The sequence below is a fragment of the Pseudopipra pipra genome, chromosome 19, assembly GCF_036250125.1.
Source record: "Pseudopipra pipra isolate bDixPip1 chromosome 19, bDixPip1.hap1, whole genome shotgun sequence".
NCBI lineage: Eukaryota > Metazoa > Chordata > Aves > Passeriformes > Pipridae > Pseudopipra > Pseudopipra pipra.
The window spans coordinates 2,113,785-2,122,933 of record NC_087567.1 but is presented as its reverse complement, the minus strand read 5'-3'; the positions used below and the strand labels follow the sequence as shown (position 1 = coordinate 2,122,933).

General features: G+C 58.7%; 1 long non-coding RNA gene across 1 annotated transcript; it reads right to left on the bottom strand.

The window, feature by feature from the left end:
• Positions 1-6,873: 6,873 nt before the first annotated feature.
• LOC135424433 (uncharacterized) lies at positions 6,874-8,230 on the bottom strand. The gene is made up of 2 exons (XR_010435223.1): positions 8,128-8,230; positions 6,874-7,486 (listed from the first exon to the last, which is right to left on the bottom strand). It is a non-coding gene; the product is annotated as an uncharacterized LOC135424433 (long non-coding RNA).
• Between the last annotated feature and the right edge of the window lie 919 nt (positions 8,231-9,149).

Sequence of the window (9,149 nt, the reverse complement as noted above, 5' to 3'; positions counted from 1 at the left end):
CACCCCGCGCGCTGCAGGAGGCGAGCACCCAATGAGAGCAGCGCTGGGGGGTGACTGGCACCAATGAGCGCTGAGGGGGCGGGGCGACAAGGGGAGGGAGGTTTGGAGGGCGGGCGTGTGGCGGTTGCCATGGCAGCGTCTCAGGGCGTGGCCCAATGGGAGGGCGGCACCTGGCGGAGGAGGCGGGGCCAGGGGCGGCGGGCGGTGCCCGGACATGGCGGGCGCTGCAGGGGCCGGGCCCCGCGCTCCCGTCCGGCCGAGCGGGGTCACAGCAGGACAGCGGAGCGCCGCGGGAGCGCAGGTCCTGGCCTCTGCAGCGCTGCGAGTGCCGGATGGACGGAGCTGCTGCTGCGACCGGGCCCACGGTGGGACCGGCCACGAGGGACCGGCCCGCGTCCTTGAGCCAGGCCCCGCCCCTCCGGCCTTGGCCCCGTCCCCGACCACGCACCGCCCACTCCGAAATCAGGCCCCGCCTTCTTAAGTTGTGATCCCGCCCCCTCGGCCTCGGTCACGCCCTCTTGAGCCACGGCCCCGCCCACACACCGAGCCCGCCGACTTTAACCTCGACTCCGCCCATAGCCCGGGCACCGCCCACTCCACCCTAGGCCACGCCCGCCGTACCCAGGCCCCGCCCCTCGGTTCCATACCCGTGTCCCGGGTCCGTTCCCGGGCGTCCGTGGGGTCCCGGAGCCCCCCGGGATTGGAGCCCATCCCCCCGGATCTGAACGCAGCTTTCCAGCTGTTTGGGAGCTGTTGGTCAGCACAGTCAGGAATCAGCGATTGCACCCGAGCGGTGTGCGCGCGGCTGATCCTTTGCTTTGAGGAAAAGGGAAGATCGTCCCAAGAGAAATGTGGACCCCGGCTCCAGCGGAGGGAAGAGCTGCGCCTGCCGCTGATCCGCTCGGGAAGGGAGGGATACACCGGGCAAACAGGGGTTTGCTAACTAATAAAAAAACAAAATCAATACAGCGATGTCATCGGCAACTAGCGAACACTGATGCCCCTTGTTTGTTAAAATGTATAAAATAATACCAAGTTTGGATGAGCCAGGAGCCTTTTGTGGGAACCTCCCAGCTCCCTTCATTTTGGCCAACTGGGATAAAAAGATAGCAACGCCTCGGCTCGGGGTGGGAATTGGGATGAGCCCTCGGGATGCCCTGCCCGTGTCCCCGTGTGCCAACCCCGTCCTGCCTCCCCGGCAGCCGAGGGGCAGCAGGACACGGGGCTGGGGACAGGAGGGTCCCAGAGCTCCCAGGAATTGCCGAGGCTCCGGAGGCTTCAAGCTGGAAATGACGAAAAGCACGTTTTTAAATGTGGCATCTCTTTGTTTTCCACCAGAACACGCCTCATCCAGGGTGCGGAGGATGGGGAAAGCCGTGCGCCTCCAGCCCCTCACCGCACATTCCCAACAGTGAGGAGGTGATGCCATCGCCAGGATCTGGGAAAAACAGCAGCGCGTTTGGACAGTGAGGAGAGGAGACACCCACGCACCGGAGCTCAGCACAAGCCCCAGTCCCCAGCTCGCCGTAAGGTCTGAACATCCAGGGAAGCGATGATCCCAGGGAGCACAGCAGCTCTTGGAGACGGTGTCAGCTCTCTCCTGCTTCCCCGAGGAGCTGCAGTCGGGGACAGCCCAGGATGGATCTCTGTGGGGTCCTGCATGGGAGCTTCAGCTCCTGGGGTGGTAAAGGCAGCTGTGTTCCCTCTGCACCCCCCAAAACCGGCTGGTCAGGGTCAGGGTAGAGCCAAGGGACGGACGGGGGGACCTTGCCATGATCTGTTGAGCTCTGGAAGAGCCGAATGCTGGGATGCAGCCAGTGTTTTCCCCACCAACCTTTACCAAGCCCAGGACACAAGGAGAGCCCTGGGCTGATGCTGCCTGTATCAATCCACAGGGTTGCTGAAGAGGCTGTAGGGGATACATTTCCAGGATACAGGGGTAGAAGTTGCCCGTGGGAAGTGTCCAGGAGAGCACAGTCAGGGGAGCTGCTGGAGTCAGCTCTGGGGAGAGAATGGGCAGCATGAGGTGCCCTCACGCTCCTCACCATCCTGTCTCCTGCTGAGGGGGTTGCTCCACATCCTGCCTCTCTCCGTGCCTCTCTGCCTTTCCTGCTGCTGGGATCCCTTCTAGCTGCTGGAGATTGCCCTGGGCATGGAGAATCTCCCTTCCCCTACAACTGTGCAGTTGTGTGCAACCCACAGCAGCAGGTGCAATGGGTGGAGCAGCACTGGCAGAGCCCTGATACCATCACAGACCCTTCCCCAGGGCCTTCTATCCTGATCCTCGTGGGAATTCCCTGCCACCCACCAATTCCCCTTCTTATTTACATACAGCTGCCGCTCACAAAAGGGCTCCCTGGGATGGAAACCTCCGGCAGCATTTCGGAGTGGGAAAGCATGTGCAAACCTGCCACAAGGGGCTGCCTGCGAGGCAAACGCCTGTTCCTCCAAGGCTCCTTCACTCCCTGGATCACCACCCGGATCATCCGCAGCACCTTGGCCGCGGGAGCCCTGGGATGTTGCTGACTGTCCTCCCGCTCCCTGAGGAGTAAACCTGTTCCCAGGGCTCCTGCCTGGCCCCGGGCAGCAGGGACTGGGGCACATCTAAAGCCAGGGCCCAGCCTGATCATCAGGATGGCACATGGTGGGTCGGGAGGCACAGCTCTGTGGATCCATGGCTCATGTGCCTGCTGGGTCCCCTCCACCCTCCTGTTTGGGGCTGTGTCCCCTCTGTGGGATGAAGGCTCTCACGAGGAGCAGGAGGCACTGCATGAGCTTGGCAGAGCCCTGTTCTGAAGCTGAGGAGCAAGGGTAGACACCAGGGCTCAGCAGTTCAGCACAAGATGCCCCAAGGCCGCTGAATCTTTCAAGCAATCTTGCACAGCCAGCCAAGGAAGGGCTTGCCTTGGAACCCAGGAGAAGTTTGGGAACACAGGAACCTGGGCAGGTGGAGGTGGTTCATGCCTCACTCTGCCTCTGGGTGAAGAAGCAAAAAGCCACCTTTGGCCACCCCTGTGCACATCCCGGGGTGGGACTGAGCTCACACTGAGGCTGCAGGAACTCAAACCAAGCCTTCCCTGAGGATGTGGGCTGCCAGGGTCTGTCTGGGAGATCAGAAGCAGAAAGAGCCCCAGAATTCAGGAGAAGAATGTGTCTGTTGTTTGTTTTTCAGTAATGTGTTCTGGGTTGTGGCTGAATTCTGTTTGCAGAGTGCTGAGCCTGTTGTGAGAGCTGGGAGCAACCTGCACCCGGAGGCAGGAGGGGGAATCCCACAGCACATTCCTGCTCCCTGGGCAGGCAGCTCTGTGCCCCTCCTGCTCCCCCTCTGAGAAGGGAATTGCTCCAAGGACTGAGGATGGACCTGGGAGCCCCAGGGCAAGTGGCCCCAGCAGGTCCCCTTGGACATTGGGGAACAGATCCACAGCAGGAGTGGAGCCTGTTCCTGCCTGAGACACCTCCCCAGCACTGCTCCTGGGATGGGATGAAGCTGGCTGGAGCCTGAGCTCCTGGGATCACAGTTCCAGCACACTTCCATTTGGGATTCCATTTGGGAATCCATCTGGAGGCACAGGAACCCTCTCCCCAGTTTTCAGAGGGTGCTGAGCCAAAACACAGCCCTGCTGTGGGTGGGATCCTGCACTGGGAGCTCTGCTGCTCCCAGGGGAGTGGAAGCAGGAGGTGGCAGAAGGTTCACATGTTTTTAAGTGGGGATGCCATTTATCAGCCTGAATCAATGCTCTCATTTTCCCAGGGACTGCAGCAGTGACATTTTCAGTGCACATTTTTTGGAATGGCTCAAACAGTCAGGAGGAGGAGAGCCAGACAAGGCCCATGCAGGAAGGCAGCCAGGTTGCTGGGCTGGTCCCAGTCGTGTGCCACAGGGCCCCAGGGAGGAGGACATCCCTGCCCAGCCTTGCCCATCATCCAGGGGCACATGGCACCACTGGCCCATTGCTGGTGTCCTGGTGGGGCAGCCAAAGGGAACCATCCTCCCTTTGCTGCTGAGAGGCACCTCTGTGGGTACAGAGGAGTCCTCATGGAGTCATCACAGCCCACCCCACTCTCACCAGGGCTGTGTGACATGATGGAGCAGGGAGGAGATGACCCAGGTTTATGCTGGGGTTGCTCTGGTCCTCCCTGCCCGGCACCTGTGAATCCAAGGAGGGTTGCAAGGAGCTCTGAGAGCTGGAGAGGGCAGGGGTTTCCCTGGGAATGGGCATGGTGCATTTCTCCAAAAGGATCTCCAGGGTCATTTTCTATTGCACAAGAGCTGCTTTAGCCAAGCCACCCTGGATATGGACACTTACCAGGCCAGGAGACAGATCTGTGCTGGGACACAGCTGCTACAAGCCCTGGCCTTGGAGAGGGTCAGATACTCACCCCCACTGTGCTCCCCAGGCTGGGGATGATCAGGATTCCCAGGTTGGCCCAGCACCCCCAGGAACTGCTGTGCCACTTCCCACCCCTGAAATTCCCCCCCATATTTGCTTTTGCAGCTTTTCCCGAGGGACACCCACTGTGGGGAGCTGGATCTCTTCTCAGGCTGCAGCTCAGGAGGGCACCCACATCACATGTCCCCACGTCCCCTCAGCCCCACCACACAGAAAATCCCCATCAGGCAGAAAATCCCAGGAAAAAGACTCAGGGAACCATCACTTCTTAGAAACTGTCCAGGGCCTTGTTCCCCTCTTCCCTCAGCGTGCCAGAACTCTTGCAATGAATCCGAGGGTTTTCCCAGCACAGCACTCCTGCTGCCAGACCGAAGCGCTCCGCTTGTGCTTTTGTCTCTTGTTCTCAGTTCCTTCCCTCCTCTTTGCTTCCCCGTGGCCTTTGCTGGGAAGTTAACACCGTTTTTGTTGGGAATGCGTCAGCAGTGCTCCCTCAGAGCCCCGTTCCCCACAGCTCCCATCACTGGGGGTGGGATTGCACGGCTGAGGGTGGGAAATGCAGGTGGGTGCTGAGGGCACTGGCCCCGAGGAGGCATTCCCAGAACAGTGGCTAAATCCTCCAGTTCTGGTTTCAATCCCTGTGAGTTTTTCACCTCCTCTGGTTTGGAGCATCCAGGCATCCTCCATGCCTGGTGTTCCTGGCAGCCCTGGGGCAGAGTGAGGGGGCTCTGCAGAGCTGCCCCAGGCAGGATGGGTGGCAGGCAGGGAGGGCTGGGCATGGCTGAGGCTGTCCCACAGACTGGTAGGCAGATGAATGATTTGGGGTACAATTCCTGCCCCCCTTCACCTTCCCCCATGCAGCATCCAAGCTAAGTTTGCAGCCCCACAGCTCCAGATGCACAGCACAGGTCCTGGAGCCAGTAGTCCCCTCCAGAATGGGAAGGACACCAAGGGTTGTCACCCCAGGACACCAAGAGACAGAGCAGTCTGTGCTTCAGCTCCCTGTCCAGGGTCCTGGGTGCCCTGCAGGGACAGAGGGCACAAGGACAGTCTTCCCTGGACTTGACCACAGCTTAAAACTGTCCACCAAGTACCCAGTGTGCCTCCCCTGGGGCTGCTGGAGGGGATCCACCCTGCTCTGAATCCTGTGTCCTCCTGGAGTCTGGAGAAATCAGGCATGGAGAAGTGGATGGGCTGTCTGAGGTGACAGCTGAGTCCACCAGCAACAAGCCAGTTGTCCCTGTGTCCCCAGAGGAGCCAGGCCTGCTGGTCAGCTGCTCCCAACAGGGAGCATTCCTGCTCCCTGAGAGCCACTGGCTCCTTCAGTCTGTCGGGAGGGAATTTGCCTCCACATTTCTGTGCTGGCAGGAAGAGAGTTTGTCTGCAATAGTGCAGGTAGAAATCCTCACTGAGGGTGGCATCCTTGCCCAGGACCTGCTCCAGCTCCACAGTGCATGAGACAGCAGAGGAAATATTTGCTTCTGGAAAAGTGTTCAGGTCAGCCCAGATGAGGACATGGTCATGCCCAGACAGTCCCTGCTCCAGTGGTTTGTCACTGGAGAGAGAAGCCAAAGAGCCAGGGAAGGGTTCACTGCAGCTCAGAGGCACAGGAGGAAAACTTGGAACTAAAGCCCTCGATCAGCCCTGCCATGGCTCTCCAAAATCCCAGCTCTGACAGCAGCAAAGCTGTGCAGGTAGGAAAAGGAGGTTGGCTCCAGCAGTGCCTCTGGAGCACAGCAGCTTTGCAAAGTGAAGGTTGTCCATGAAGGCCCCACCAGCTGTTCTCTGCTCTGCCCGGGAGCTGTTCCCAACATCTGCCTGGGTTTGTGATGAGAGGGGACAGAGAAACCATGGCAGAAGCAAAACAATCTGCTGTCCCAGGTTCCTCATTTGAGGGACAGGAAAGACACAACTCTTGGCACTGCAGTTCTTTTCCATCCCTTGGGAAGGGCTCTGACAGAACACAACAGAACCCAGAGCATCTCTGAGTCCTGTCTGGGTGGGTGGGAACAGGCTGGTTGCTCCAGCTCCACACCAGCAAACCAGGCAGAGGGGAGGATTTGGCTCTCCCATCCCATGGACTGTTAATATCCCATTGAGGACGTGGCTCTGGCCCTGGGCTTGCACACCTTCTCCTCTGGCAGTGGCCAGCTCAGCCTGGGCAGTCTGACCCAGGCCAGCTGACATTCCAGGAGTGGATCTGGTACCCCCTGCCCTTCCCCTGGGTGCTCCTCAGCATTTCTGAGGAACAAACACGGACCCCCCTGCCCTGCCCAGGGCCTCTTCCTCACTGCAGCTCTGCCACTGGAATGAATCCCAGGTGGCAACAGCCCAAGAACTTCAGACACCTCGGGGGAGACACAACAGGAGGGGTGGTGGCCACGATGGTCCTACAGCAGAGGGGAAAATCCACCACAGGCTCCAAAGCAGCTTCAGAGTCTTGGAAAGCTGGCAAGATGGGAAAAGAGTAGGAGATGCAGATGAATAGGGTGTGCTGGATTTTTTGCTATTAAATGGCAAAGCAAAGCAAAGCTGTCAGTGTTTCCATCCCACTCCGTGTCCTGCTCGTTAGGCTTGGCTTTTCAAAATGGGATGAACATAGGACTTACTGCTGCAAGGCTTCTCATGTTTTTCCAGTTAGAGAAACATGTTGAGACTCATTAATGCTGAACTGGTTAAAAGCAAACCATCCCTGGTGCCCTTCCTCAGGCAAGGGGCTTCTGAGTGGTGTGTGCCAAGGTCCCATCATGGTCCTCATGCAGCACTTGTGGCTCCCAAGAGACTCCACAGATGCGATTGAGGAAGACTGGAGAGCATCAGGAGAGAGAATGAATTGTACCCCTCTATATGGCACTTGTTGGGACACTTCTGAATTAACTCTGTGCAATTTGGGGGGCCCCAAGAACAAGCACAACACTGACAAAGTGGAGAGAGCTCAGTGCTGAGGCCCAGGAAGGTGTGGGACACATAACACAGGTTGGAAAGGTGGATTTCTTGAGCCTGGAGCAGGTGAAGGGAGGTCTGGTGGCCTTCTGTCTTCAAACCCCTCATGGAAGGGTGCAGGGACAGCAGCAATGATCTCTCTTCAGAGGCAAACACTGAAAAAGGCACCAAACACAAATGACAAACACGGAAATTCTGATGAGATTTAGCAAAAGAATCCCTTTCAGCATGAGGGTGGCTGGACCCTGGAGCAGGAACCAGTGAGGCTGAGGAACTTCCATCCTTGGAGGTATCCTGACCACAGTACTCAGCTGCCTGATTTCTGGTGTCCCACTGGGAGCAGGGGTTGGGCCAGAGGTGCCTCTGAACCTCAGATCTTGTGTGGTGAGAGCACCAGGGGAGCTCTGAAAGGAGTTGCCTCTCCTGCTGCCTCCTGTGGCCTGTGAGCCTCCCAGAGGCCAGGACTCACAGGTGGAACAGCAGAATTCCTCTCTGGGAGCTTCCAACAGCCTTTGGGTGGAAAGGTCTAGGATGGTACCACCTCACCTGGAGATTTGGGCTGTGACTCCCTGGTTGGGTGTCTGGCTAGTGAGAGCCACAGCCCTAGACCAGAGGCTGGCCTTGAGACCAGAAAACCAGTCCTGTTTCACATGACTCATCCTGGAGAAAAGGCCCACTGGGCTGTGACTGCCCAGCTCAGCTTCCCAACAGTTTTGCCCTGTGTGTTCACAGCTGCTCTTTGGTGTCTTTGCTGCACAGCAGATTGTTCAGGCAAAGAAATGGAGCAGGTTTTCACCCAGCCTTGCCAGGAGGTTGTCCCCAGGACAGAAAAGGCTTTTATGTATTTCCTAAATGCAGACTTCAGCCAGAAGAGATGGGAATGTTCAACTCCTAGGGTCCAGAGAAGGAAAAGACAGAGACTCAACAAAGGCCCACAGTAAATACAGTCACATCCTCCCATCCTGCTCACGTGGGATCTTCCTGCCTACCTGCAGATCCCCACATCCTGCACGGCCCCGTCCCTCCCTGGGGGAGCTGGACTCATTCCAGGGGACAGCCAAGCCTGCTCTGGCCCCAGAGCTCACCTTTCCTCCTTGGAGCTGCCTCTCCAGCCTGGCCACAGACGGGCACTCCCCTGGACAGGGTGAGGTGGTCACTGCCCGGGCACGTCCTGCTCGCTGGAGCTCAGGTGCTCTCTGGGAGCCCAAATCCATGGCTTCATTCCAGGAACCACTTCCAGCCACCAAATGGCTCTTTGCAGTTCCAGGGAGACAGGAAACATCTGCAGTGTCACAGCTGGCGGGTCTGTGTAAACACAGGATACACCCACTGAACAGCCTGTTTCCCAGCAGCCTGACACCACACTGGGTCTGTGCTGGGGTGGGACAAGTGGAGCTGCACCAGCTCCACTCCAGCATTCCCTCACACATACCTTGGCCAAGGGGGTCTGGCAGGGGGGCAGCCCCTTGGTGGGATGGGCACCTCAATGTGCAGGGTGGGAGGGTGCTGGGGCTCAGGGTGCTCCCTGTGCCCTGGAACACTCAAAACTGGGCTCTGCAGCTGTTTCCTTCCAAGGGGGACGTGATTCCAAATGCACAGAGAGTGAACCAGTGACAGGACCCCAGGGAATGGCTGGAGCTGTGTCAGGGCAGGCTCAGGTTGGATCTCAGGCAAAGGTTCTTCCCCCAGAGGCTGGTTGGGCACTGCCCAGGCTCCCCAGGGCAGTGGGCACAGCCCCAAGGCTGCCAGAGCTCCAGGAGGGTTTGGCTGATCCTCTGGGGCACAGGGGGTGACTCTTGGGGATGGGCCTGTGCAGGG